This window comes from Tachyglossus aculeatus (assembly GCF_015852505.1).
Source record: "Tachyglossus aculeatus isolate mTacAcu1 chromosome 12 unlocalized genomic scaffold, mTacAcu1.pri SUPER_6_unloc_1, whole genome shotgun sequence".
Taxonomy (NCBI): domain Eukaryota; kingdom Metazoa; phylum Chordata; class Mammalia; order Monotremata; family Tachyglossidae; genus Tachyglossus; species Tachyglossus aculeatus.
The window spans coordinates 6,571,823-6,585,732 of record NW_024044828.1 but is presented as its reverse complement, the minus strand read 5'-3'; positions in this window follow the sequence as shown (position 1 = coordinate 6,585,732).

Genomic DNA, 13,910 nt, shown 5'->3' with positions numbered 1-13,910 from the left:
AGTTCTGGAGGAGTAAAGAGTGCATGGTGAAGTACAAGGAAAAAGTAAAAAGAGAGAGCTCAGAGAGAGTCTTGAATCCAACAGTTAAGAGTTTCTATTTCATTCAGCGAATACTGAATAGGCACTGGAGATTTTTGAGGAGGGGTGCTGGTGTGGACATTCAATAAATACTGATTCATTAATTGATTATCAATGGTGTTTCAGGAAGATGTTCCCAAAATGGATGAGACACAATTAGGGAAGGCAGAGGATCATAGGAGAAGGACCTTGTCTCCAATATCCACAAAACAAACGTTCTGTATATTTTGATGATAGTCTAGAGAATCAATCAACCCACAGTAATATATTACTTTGGACCAATAGTGAGATATCCTTCACAGAATGTCTTTTCAATTTTTTTTTTTACAAAATTACTTTAATTCAGAATGCCAGCTAGCATCTTAGGAGATTTATATGGTCAAAAGCCATAGGAGTTTTGTCCTTCCTGGAGATTCTGTGTTAATGAATTGCTGTTAATGGCATACCCTCACTGAGCTGTCATGAATCAAATGGGTACAGGTCAATTCTGACTAGAGTTGTCATCACAAGTGAGTCTCACTTGGAGGACTTCCAGGATAGTGATTCTTAGGGGAGAAAGAAAGAAATTTGTGAAGTCTCAAAACCCTTAAGACTTGTACAGGAAATATCATCAACTTATGTAAAAAAGATTAAGGCACTTATTCCACCAAGCTTCTCTCTTAAAATATTTCTGAAGTATCACAGAGCAAAAATTAAGTGTAGCTCCTGTATGGTAGGGGAAAAGAAAGAAAACCTATAGCTTTTTTGAGAAATATAGACTGACAAGAAAAAATGATGTAGGAACAATTACCTATTTATATTACCTATGCAGAAAGCATAGCAGATGTTATTTGAGCTGGTTATGTGGTGAATTTGTACCACCCTTTAGGTAGTATAAATAGGAATTGTAATCACAGAAACTGGGAATCAGCACTTCAGTCAATTGAACAGTCATATTTATTGGGCACTTACTGTGTGCAGAGTACTACACTAAGCACTTGGGAGAGTTCAATAATAAGAGAGTTGGTAGTGACATTCCCTGACCACCACTGTCTATACCTAGTCATCAACCCATGGTATTTATTAAGCACTTACAGTGTTCTAAATGATAGAGAGTTCAATACAGTGTGTTGGAATTTTAAGTAAACACCCCACTCTCAGCCTCAAAGCACTAATATGTATATATATATATATATATACATAATATATAATATAATATATACATATGTATATATATATATACATATAGATATATTTGTGTGTGTATATATGTATACCCACATATTTCTAGACTGTGAGCCTGTTGTTGGGTAGGGACCGTCTCTATATATTTCTGACTTGTACTTCCCAAGTGCTTAGTACAGTGCTTTGCACACAGTAAGTGCTCAATAAATACGATTGATTGATTGATTAGTACAGTGCTCTGCATACAGTAAGTTCTCAATAAATACAATTGAATGAATATTAATGTCTGTCTCTTCCTCTAGAATGTAGGTTCATTTTGGTCAGGGAACCTGTCTACCATCTCTGTTGCATTGTACTCTCTAAAGCACTTCGTAAAGTGTTCTATACACAGTAAGCACTCAGTGAATGCCACTGACAATGATTGATTACTCTGCATACCCTAACTGTTCAATTATCCTTATTATGAATATGGTATTTATTAAGTGCTTATTATGTGCCAAGCACTGTTCTAAGTGCTAGGGTTGATATGAAGAAATCAGGTTGAACACAGTCCCTTTCCCACAAAGGGCTCATAGTTTTAATCCCCATTTTACAGGTGAGGTAACTGAAGCACAGAGAAGTGAAGTGACTTTCCCAAGGTCACACAGCAGACAAGTGGTGGAGCCAGAATTAGACCCCATGACTTTCTGACTCCCATGCCTGTGCTCTATCCACTACACTATACGGCTTAAGTAAACATGTTCCTTGCCTTCAAAGAGCCTACTGTCTAGGTAGATGCTTTATTTGGTAGTACTTTAAATTCTACCCCTGAATGAAAGTATCATGTACAATACAGCTTCCGTTGCCTTGAGATTCCCACTCAATTAGATCTCTAAGATTCAGGAAATTGTTTCATCTAAAATATAAACTATCAAAGCATGGGCATCAAGTTTTTGGATTTGGTATTTAACTGTGTAAGCCAGGTTTGATGGAAGTTTCTGGTTATTTTATTAATATTTCCTTTTGCCGTGCCACTGAATCTTTGTATATTCAAGAAAGGCAATTGATGGTGTTGATAAAATGAAATGAAAACAGAGAAAGCCCTCCAATCACACCTAATATCACCACAGCTGAGGCCCTTGGACTTCTGGTCTGTCTGACAGATTTCAGAGCATATTCATAACTTTGAAATATGTGTTCAATCTGGAGCTTTGACACCAGTTTTTCAGGGTAGCGCATCAAAGGATTGAAACTTTTCTGCCACAGGGCAGTTAAATGACTAGTCAAATATCTTGAGGTGTCACACTTGGACCATGTTACATTCCACTCACTCCTGGTTGTTTCTGTTACTGAAATACCTTCCAGATGGCATCATTCCTATTTCAAAACAAATTCAAGTTATACCATCTCCCCTACAAGTGTTGGGGGGAGATTTAAAATAAAATATTTAGAGGTCTTGAACTAAACTTTTGAGAACAAAATTTAAGACTTTGCACCACACAAGACTCAATTTAAATGGAGACATAAAAGGCAAAAGCTAAAAGCTTCCTTCATTGAATTTTTATGATGCTTTGATGTGAGTTTTCACTCTTTTAAGATTGAAATGTCTGCTACATGATAAATGAGAAATTCTGCAATCCCACTTTATTTAAGCAGCACTGGTAGATAATAATAAAAAAAGTCATGTTCCTGTAAAATGGAAAATAAAATAAAAAGGGAAGAACATTAAAAATATTCTTTATATAAAAATAAAATGTCAACACACACAACAGAGCCATCAGTTCTCCTTAGGAACTATAAACTACATTTTAGATTTATTGTTATTTAGGCACCATAATGTGGTAGAATATAGTACTGTGGTTCTAGTATAAAATGAACAACAACAAAAAAAGGAGATTTTTTTAAAAAAAATCAATGTCAGCTCTGTGGTACTTTTTATGTGCAATGGCAAGCTGCTTAGTCATGAGTTACAAAATAATGTAATAAACCCTTTGAAAATTGTATCATTTCATTTTATTTTGCCTGTGCTTCTTATAGGTGGAAAATGTAAGCATCTAGATTATTTTCATTCTTTTGAATCAAATTATATTTAGAAGATATTACTAACAAATCATTAAATCTCCAAATGGGCAAACCATTCCACACTTATTTTTAAATTGCAAGCCAGTGAAAGATCAGAAACCATGTCTATCTTCCCACTTTGCTTTTTTGGTTTTTTTGTTGTTATTTTTCCCAGTGTTTAGTGCTATGTACACAAGTACATAATAAATGCTAATACTACTACTATTACTGCTACTACTACTCCCTTTACTACCTCTACAACCACTACTTCAGTCTGAAATAATGAAGGTTGAGAGGAGGAATGAATAATGTCTGCAAATCATGAAAGATTTGGATAGGTGAATGGAGAATTGTTCACCAAATCCCACAACATGCGGGCTAGGAGATGCCCACTGAAACTTGAAGGTCATCAGCAAGGTGTAGTGGAGAGAGAACTGGCCTGGGAATCAGAAGGTCATGAATTCTAATCCTGCCTATGCCCCCTGTCTGCTGTGTGACCTCGGTCAAGTCACTTGATTTCTCTGTTTCTGTTATCTCACCTGTAAAGTGGAGCTTGAGATCGTGAGCCCCATGTGGGAAAGGTACTGTGTCCTACCCGATTTGCTTGTATCTGCAGCAGCTTGTATCCGAAGCAGCGTGGCTCAGTGGAAAAAGCACGGGCTTTGGAGTCAGAGGTCATGGGTTCAAATCCCGGCTCTGCCACTTGTCAGCTGTGTGACTTTGGGCAACTCACAACTTCTCTGTGCCTCAGTTCCCTCATCTGTAAAATGGGGATTAAGACTGTGAGCCCCCGTGGGACAACCGGATCTCCTTGTAACCTCCCCAACGCTTAGAACAGTGCTTTGCACATAGTAAGTGCTTAATAAATGCCATTATTATTATTATTGTATCCACCCCAGCACGAAGTACAGTGTTTTCCACATAGTACACCCTAAACAAATACTATTATTACCATTATTCAAAGAAACAAAAGAAAATGTTACTTCACAAAGCAAGTTGAATTACTTAAAATGGGAACCAGTGTAAATAAAATGGTAGTTTCAAGTATGTTTTGGAAAAACTCGTGGATAGATAGTCTATAGCAGACTTTTAGAGGACAATGTCAAGGAGAGTAGAGGTACAAGTTATGAAAATTATTCAGAGCCACAAAATGGGCATCAAGAAAGTCATTGACCAATCAATGCATTTTACTGAGCTCTTCGTGTGTGCAGAGCACTGTACTAAGCACTTGGGAGAATACAACACAGCAATATAACAGACACATTCCCTGCCCACAATGAGACTCTTTCTGTATCCTGCTGCCACTAGTAGGGATGGCCTATTGGTCTGATGAATTCATGTCTCTCGACAGTGAGCTCCTTGAGGGCAAAGAACATGCCTACCAACTCTGTTATATTGTCCTCTCCCAAGTACTTAGTACAATTGTCTGCATACAGGAAGTACTCAAATACGACTGACTAATCATCTCAACAGTAATGGCATTTCTGAAGATCTTGTAAGCTTGATATTTGGATGGTGAAATAGCTGCACCTCAACTCAATTTTTTATAGACAATACTCATATGGTATATCAGTCATTAAGGTGAGACAGCATTCAGGTTGACTCAGCATTTGATCAGCTAGCTAGATACTCTAGTCTTCTCTGCCTCAGTTCAAAGGATCAGATGATTCATCAGTTTACGTCAACTCAGATTTTCCCGTGTTCAAGACTGTCAGAGTTGAGTTGATTTTAACTTCACGAAACATTAGTGATTGGAATGTCCCAACAATTGTCATTAAGATATTACTTTTAGACAAATTTGCCACTTCCACCTTCATAGTTTGACATCAACATGATTGATTTGCCATGTCTTTAAGCAGCACGTTTCCAAGAACACATTTTTATTGGACCACTCAAGTAATGAAATAAAAATGAAATTAAATATGAATTGAGTAAAATTATAATTGAATACCTTCAAATCAAAGGTTCTGATTCATCTTGCTTGGTTAAACCATATAGCATACTGAAAACAGCACTTAAGTGAAGTGAACTGTATTACAGAAGTTAATGAAAGCTACCGTATCTCATTTTAAATCATGAGAAAGTAACACATTTTAAAGCTCATCTAATAAAACAGATGCAAATATTCTCCTACACCTGGAAAAGCCAAGGACACTGCCTTCTTCTTTCACATGCCTACCATATGTGTAGGTGAAAAAGTGAGTGTGAAGAGCATTCTGACAGTTCTGTGTCTAATAAAATCATTCCAAGATGCTCTTCTGCATCTGCTGTGCATTCACTGCTTTCTGTAAGTTAGCATATATTCAAGTTTCAGATATGTACCTAAAAAGCATTTTCCATCTATATATGACTCCCACTTAGCTTCATCAATTGCTGAATTGGAATCATTTCACAACCACATTATGGTAACTCTTACCTTTTTCTTCAGCTGAGGTCCATTCGAGTCATATAACGAAGGCATGTGTCATAGTAGAAATCACTGTATTTGAATTTTAGTTTCACTTCTGCTGCCCTGATCCCAAATGGCTGAGTCATTAAATCAGGCTCTTCCAACACAACAAATTGCTGAGTTTAGACTGTACAAATTTTGGCCTACAAATAAAGGGGTGCATCTTTGAATTCCATAACAAAACCTTGGCATTATTGCAGCAGATAATTACCATGTTTAGTGCTATACATTTTTCTCCTGGATTCTTTGTCATGGAGCACATGTACTAAAATAAGACCTCTATTTTATTGGAGATACCTTTCTTGAAGTATTGGATCATTTGTCATTGTACTGGACTGAAATTTTATAAGAGACAGCACCATGATCATGCTACTTAAATATTTCAGCATATTTACATGCCAAATATCCTGTGTGAATTTTTTTCTGCATAAAGAGTACATGTTACTTGAGTATACTGATACACTCTAAAAGTCTTTAGCTAAATGGATATTATCCAGTTGAATCAGTCACTTATTCAGGAATATTTGGAAAAAAGAGTTTAAGAAACAGATTGACTTACTGTCCATTGATAAAATGTTTCATGCTTCCAGACAGCACTTAGAACAGTGCTTTGCACATAGTAAGCACTTAACAAGTGCCATCATTATTATTGTTATTATTAATGTGTATCTAAATAATGAAGCCAGTAGTGATGGCTATATAATGAACACTCTCTGTGTTGATGAACCAGTGGTAAAAAAAATAAAAGCAAGTAATTTTTAAAAAAAACTTCAAACCCTTTACAGCAAACCAGGAGAAACCATTTTGAGGTTAGTTTAGAAAGAATCAAAAAACAAATTATAATTTTAACATCTAACAGAACTTTAGCCATTGTTATTAAAGAGTATAGGTTTGTGAAAAGATAAATTACAGTGAGAGCTCCTTCTCGACAGTTCTCAAACAATGTCATACACAAAAAATGTACATCTGGCTAATCTATTAAAGACATAGTTCACCAAGAGAACCAGAATCTGGGATAAATCAAATCAAATGCTGAACTATGCTTTCTTAACTAGATTTGCCTATTCATTGTCCAGAATCCTGGACCTGGTTCTAATGCATACTGTTTAATAATGCTTACTGTGGTTTAGAATTTGGACTGAGACTAACACAGCAGAAGCCAGTTGGCCTAGTGGAAAGGGCCTGATCACTTGGGTTTTAATCCCAGCTCCACCGCTGGTCTGATCTGTGACCTTGGATAAGTCACTTCACTTCTCTGTACCTCGGTTACCGCAACTGTAAAAGGGGTATTAAAGCTGTGAGCCCCATGTGGGACATGGACTACATTCAACCTGATTCTCCTGTATCTACCCCAGCGGTTAGTGCAGTAACTGACACATAGTAAGTGCTTAACAAATACATTTTTTAAAAAAAGTGCCTCATTTGTAAAATGAGAGCCTGTTCTCCTTTCTACTTGAACTGTGAGTCCCATGTGGGCCAACTTGATTAACTTGCGTTATACCTCAGCACTTAAAACAGTGCTTGACAAATATATAAAATAATAAAGAGCAAACCACAAACCACTTGCCAACAGATACAGGATTTTTCAGGAAGAGTTGTTGCTTTATAGGATGTGACACTATGAGCTAATAGAAAACTGAGTTAAGTGTCAGAGAATCTGAATTTAGGCCTGAAGACCCTCTCTGAATAGATGGGTATGTTATTCAACTTTTCTGAGTTTATTTGTAAAGTCCAGATAATATGCTATCCAGCATTCATTTCTTCTAACCAGAAGGAAGAAGTAAAACAGATAAGATATTCTATCTACACCAGTAGAGATGCACTCTAAACATCACACCTCCAATGGTGAGATCCAAATTACAGTATGGATGAAGGTAAAAAGACATGTTTCACCTAAAGTTCATTCCACCTGATGTCACAGAGTGCATTTGGCCCTTGTAGAGTCTGTTGAGTTTTCTAATCTCCTCCTTCATGTTCCCAGGTTCCAATCAATCAGTCGTATACAGAGAGCAATTACTGTGTTCAGAACACTGAACTACGAAGTCTTTGTTCAAGAAAAAGAACCCATCTCCTAACTCGTGCTATTACCTGCTAATGTTTTTTACTCCTGTAAATAGGTGTACTTAATAGTGACTATTTGAAGAGGGGAGAAAAGCAATTTTTAGGACCCATTTTCTAGTTCTTTTCCCATTCTAGGTGAGCAGTCTACTCTTATAGAGGGTCCAGACACTTCAAAAACTGTTGGGCACCATAACCTTCTTTTCAGTGACCAATCAACCAGTATCCTGGGCTGTCAATCATAATAACATGTTTTAGATTAGGACCTGACTGTCAGCATGACAAGCTGTTGATTTGTTTTTCTAGTAGAGGTGATGGATTGCATCGAGATGTCCGCCCTTAGTGACCAACAGCATTCACCAAATAGTCATTCCGCAGAGACCTGCATGCTTTGTTGTTCTAAACTCTTATTCCTCTGGAAAACATTCCCTTGTTGGTGAATTTGCTTTTAGCAGTCTAGTGAAACCCAGGGTCCATAGCTCAAATTTGAGCCCCTACCTTAATCCGGCCCTGCATATGGAATATGCACAAAAACACAGGGTTGGAAAAGATATTGTAGCCGAATGGCCTAGTTGAAAGAGCATGGGTAGGAGAATCAGAGGAACTGGGTTCTAATCCCAACTCTGCCATTAGCCTGCTCTTTGATCTTGGACAAATCACAACTTTTATGTGCCTCAGTTTCCTCTTATGTAAATTGGGTAATAAATTCTAACTCTCCTCCTACTTGGACCGTGAGCCCCATATGGGACAGGGACTGTGTCTGACTGATTATCTTAGATTAGGCAGCTCAGCGCTTAATACTAATTGTGGTATTTAAGAGCTTACTTTGTGCCAAGCACTGTACTAAGCACAAGGTTTGATATAAAATCATCAGGCCCCACATGGGGCTCAAAGTTTAGGTCGGAGGGATAGTAGGTAGTGAATCCCCATTTTGCCTATGAAGGGACTGGGGCACAGAGGAGTTAAGTGACTTGCCCAAGGTCACACAACAGGTAAATGGCGGAACTGGGATTAGAACCCAGGCCTCCTGATTCCCTGGTCTGTGCTCATTCTGTTAGGCCACACTGCTTCTTAGCACTTCTTAGTATCATGCTTGGCATATAGCAAGCACTTAAATACTGTTATTATTATTATTGTGAGAGGAAAGCTTAATCTACTCCATCCTTCAAGCAGAAACATCCTTCCCCTTCCAGTCAGATAAGAAGTCACTTTGCTTGTAAACATCTTTGGAAAAGAACGCGCCACAGCTCCCCTCATCTATTCCAAAGCTAAGCAATCTTCACCATCAGGAAATTCTTATTTGGAATTCTCCCGTGGCAGGTTGAGCTCCCATCATTTGGTCCTATCCTCCACAAGCATGGACAACAGCTATTCACCATCTCCTATTCAGTAACTCTAAGGATACATTCCTATACATTATAACTTTCACATCAACAACTCTCTTCGCTTTGGTTCTTCTCATAATTCTTGTTTTCCAACATTTAATAATTTTCTGACATTTCTCCCTGTCCCTTTCAATCCTTTTAATTTATAGAATCCAATATTGTAGGCAGTAATAATCTGACCATTTCTTAGTAAAATGAGATGATTTCTTCAGAGTCATTTTATGCAAATTATCTAAGGAGATATAAAATGAAGTCCACATGTAAAAAAAAATTGCTCAAAATATAACAGAAATTATCACAATTCACCATTGTCATAAAGTACAGCATTTTTATGGTAAAGATCAAAGGAAAAGGACTGATGTAAAAGATGATTCAAAATTAATTAAAATGGAAGGCCATAATTTTGCTCATTTCAAGAGTTTTGTTCTGCATCAAAAGCTTTAAAGTAATTATCTGTCAATGTTTCTGAAAGCTTTATCAGTATTTTAAAACTTCCAAAGGAATTTATTTGATAGCTTGAGCAATACTAATTTGCTAGAACATCTTCAGAAAGCAATAGAAAATTCTTGAATAGAAGGCAGTGAAGGCTAATTTTGAAAGATCCTTTGTACACAACCACACCTCTATTCTTTGGAAGTCTTATACGAGATGATTTTCATGAGTACCTCTGGACTAATTTAATAATTTCTTACTTCAAATGGAAAATGAAGATTGAACAAATCCATTTTTATCATTTACAATTTTAATGATTGCCTGTATAAATCCCATCCAGAATATTGCTTAATAAAAGTCACATTTTAAAATCCCTTATCCAAAATTATAAAGATGTGATTTGTTTATGGATGTGGGTTCAGAAAGAATTCCTTAATTTGATCATTTAAAACCTGGCAAAAAAACAAACAAACAATTGTTTAAAGTGGGTCTATGGCCAAATATACATATATACAGTTTCCCCAGCCATTTAGTTTGCAAGCTACAGGAAATATGGAACCAAGGAACCCCCATTAGTTGTCACTACTTCCCCACTGGGCTCTGTGTTCCTCCTGTGGAAGTGGAGAATAGCATACTAGTAGAGGGTTGATTAGAGATTATAGAGCCTCATTCTATATTAGGCAATTTAAAACTCCATTGCTCTTAGAAGACAGTGGTGTTTACTTAGCACTTCGTTTGAGCAGAGAAATGTACTAAGAACTTGGGAAAGTACAATATAACAAAGTTGGTAGATATGATCCCTGCCCACAAGAGTTTACAGTGTACAGTGGGGGACAGACATTAAAATGGATTGTGGATTTGGGAAATAGTACAGTATAAGGATATTTGCATAGGTCCTGCAGGGCTGGGATGAATATTAAAGTGCTTAAGGAGTACATAGGCAGGTTCATGGTTGACACAGAAGGTAGAGTGGATAGGGGATTTCAAGGGCTTAGTCTGGGAAGGCCTCTTGGAGGAGATATGATTGTAGGAGGGTTTTGAAGGTGGGGAAAATGTTAGAATAAATGAACTGGGAGTGTCCTTTCCAAGAATTTATTTCCATTAACTGGGTTGGTCTTAGACATTCCTTCCAGTTGTCTATTTTTCTGACAACATTTTCTGACAATGTTGTCAGAAAAATTACTGCATCAATTTAACATTACTGAATCAATTTAACTCTATTCTTCCAAAATAGAAAATTTGGGTTTCTGAAGAACCCCATGGAAAGGAAGACCTTCAGCATACAGAATACAGATCTTAAATGTGTAACATGCATGCATACCATTACTTCTTTGGACATCTCACATCACATTCTTTCCAGATATAGGTACACATTATCAGAGGAAGGTTCCCAAATTCCCTAGTAGCATTCTATCCAAAGTGCATTATAAAATGCATGTTTGGAAGCGTTGAATGCATGTGTATCTGAGCTTACTGAGCTGTCTACATTGATGGAAGTGCCTGATTAGGTGTATACTTTTTCTCTTGTGTCCTTCATAGGGGTGGTAAATCTCAAAGGGCAAACAGAACTGAGTGACCAGAAGGATCTGCCACTGCCATTTCCAAAAGAATGTAGACAAAAGGACAATCGTTTAAAGCAGTTACACTTTACAAAAAAACCCTGAAAAGATAGAGAACTATATTTTGAAATAAGTTCCCAAACCTGAATTAAAGTCTTACAGTCAAATATTTGCTATATTTGAAATATTTCCACTTCAAACTGTTTTGACATGTTGAAGATTGTTTCTCTCTTTATGCAAAGTCTGTACCGTTTAAAATTTTTGTACATTTGTTTTGGAATACATTTTCCAGTTGGAGGCCAGTTATGGAATGTAATTTCTTTCCATGAATAGCCCAACTTTCCTTTCATTTTACTTGATAATAGCCTGGTGCATATTATCACCTTTTGTTTTGTGCATCATCAAATTGAAGGGAAGCAGTGTGGTTCAGTGGAAAGAGCACGGGCTTTGAAGTCAGAGGTTATGGGTTCAAATCCTGGCTCAGCCAATTGTCAGCTGTGTGACTTTGGGCAAGTCACTTAACTTCTCTGGGCCTCAGTTACCTCATCTGTAAAAGGGGGTTTAAGGCTGTGAGCCCACTGTGGGACAACCTGATCACCTCGTAACCTCCCCAGCACTTTGAACAGTGCTTTGCAGATAGTAAGCACTTAATAAATGCCATCATTGTTATTATGAGTATTGAACATATTTGCAGCTGGGTTTGGACTTTATCTTATGATGATTGGAAACATAAAGAGTTAGAATTTGACTCCTTTTGGACTACAATCAAAATTCCTTTTGAAATTCACTTTACATGTTACTTTGAGCACTCCATTTTAATGTCACTTTTTTCACTGACCTGCTAAATTACCATCTTCTATTAATGAGATGCAAATTGTGGCCTTGTGGGTAGAGCATGGGCCTGGGAGTCAGAAGGACCTGGGTTCTAATCCCAGCTCTGCCACTTGTCTGCTGTGTGACCTTGGACAAGTCACTTCACTTCTCTGTGCCTCAGCTTCCTCAGCTGTAAATGGGAATTAAGACTGTGAGCCTCATGTGGGACAGGAACTGTGTCCCACCCGATTTGCTCATATCCACCCCCAGCACTTAGTACAGTGCCTGGCATATAATAAGTGCCTAACAAATACCACAATTATTATTGTTATTACTATCATTACTATTATATTTTTAAGTGCTTACTATGATTCCTCAGAACAATGGAACACGTGGTACATAAGTAGATAACAATAATAACATGCATTTGCATAGCATTTTATTTTTCTAAGCCTGTTTCAACTGATTATCTCATTTTATCATTACACCATCCCTCTAAGGTAAGGAGAGGCAAGTATCATTATTACCATTTTACAGATAAGGAGATAGAGGCACATAGAACTTTAGGGATTTGTCCATGGCCACAAAGGAAGTCAAAGAATAGAGATGGCAAAAGAACTCAGTTCTAGTGAAAGATCTCCCTTTCTCCCCAAAATGGGTTTTTTTTTAGGTGTGTTTTTATTTAGAGATGCTGGAGGTTGTGTGTAAGGGGGTAGAGGCTGGAGGCATCAAGATGGGGAAAGAGGTTCTTCTTTCTTGTTTTCTTTAGATAACATTTAAAAACTCTCTGAAGTAAAGACATTCCTTTAGGTAGCTTCCTATGCATCTTTAAGTACTATTTTAGTTCTCCATTCTGGGTTCCTCAGTGTCTCATCCTGTCCCATCAATTAATCTTTGATAGTATCAAGTACTACTCAAGTAATAGTTTCCAAAATAGTTTGAACAATCTGATACTAATAACACAAAAACCAAATTTAAAACCTCAAAATCTTCTCCTGACTGCTGTTAGTAAATCACCACTTCCTTCATCAAGTATCAGTTCCCACATGGATTAATAACCAATAAAACAAAAGAAGCCTATTTTTATGTCTGACAAGGCAGGGAAGGTAGACCAATTTTATTTTAATCTGATACAGTTAAAGAATCTTTTCTCCTTTTTTTTTGTTCAGTCATTATTCCAAAGCAGCATTAAACATAGTAAGTATTCTTCAACTCCATTCATTTGGAATATCAGAACAATACCTGATTTTATACAGGCAGGACTGGATAACACCTTCCTTTTTTGGCAAGGACAAACAGCAGAACGAAGTGTGAGATGAAATTGCTTATCCTGTAGGCAACTGCAGACTTCAATGTGGGCAATCAGGAGAATGCTGCCAACTTTTATGAATATAGATGCCACTGGCTAAGGAAAATCTGCACGTGAATATTTTGATGAGGTGATTTAATGCATCAAGGGTAAGTAGGTGACTACTGAAGAAGTCCCTGAATCCAAGCAGAGCAATTACTGCTCATGTGAATGGAGGAGATGAATGGAACATAGCCTCTAATGAGCTCTTTCCGCCTCCTGCATGAAATGTGGATTAAAACCCACACAGCAGGAACCACTGCAGTGGGAAAGAATACTTCTGCAGAATAAAATCATGGTATAAAATGTCCACAGGAAAATGGTTTCAAAAAAATGGGAAAGCATTCTCAGGCTTAGGGCTTTTCAAGATTCAATAGTTTTCACTAGAGCTAATGGCTTAGGGATGTAATCTGTCCCTCTCGCTTTCTCTCTATAGGAGATCCAATAACCAATCATTCTCAGTACTCATATTGCATAAACTCATCAGCTATTTCAAGCACTTAGGTACTAATATGACGACTCAGCACTTATGTTTATATGCTTAATTAGACATTCAATTATTCATTATGAGTACTCTATTTTTC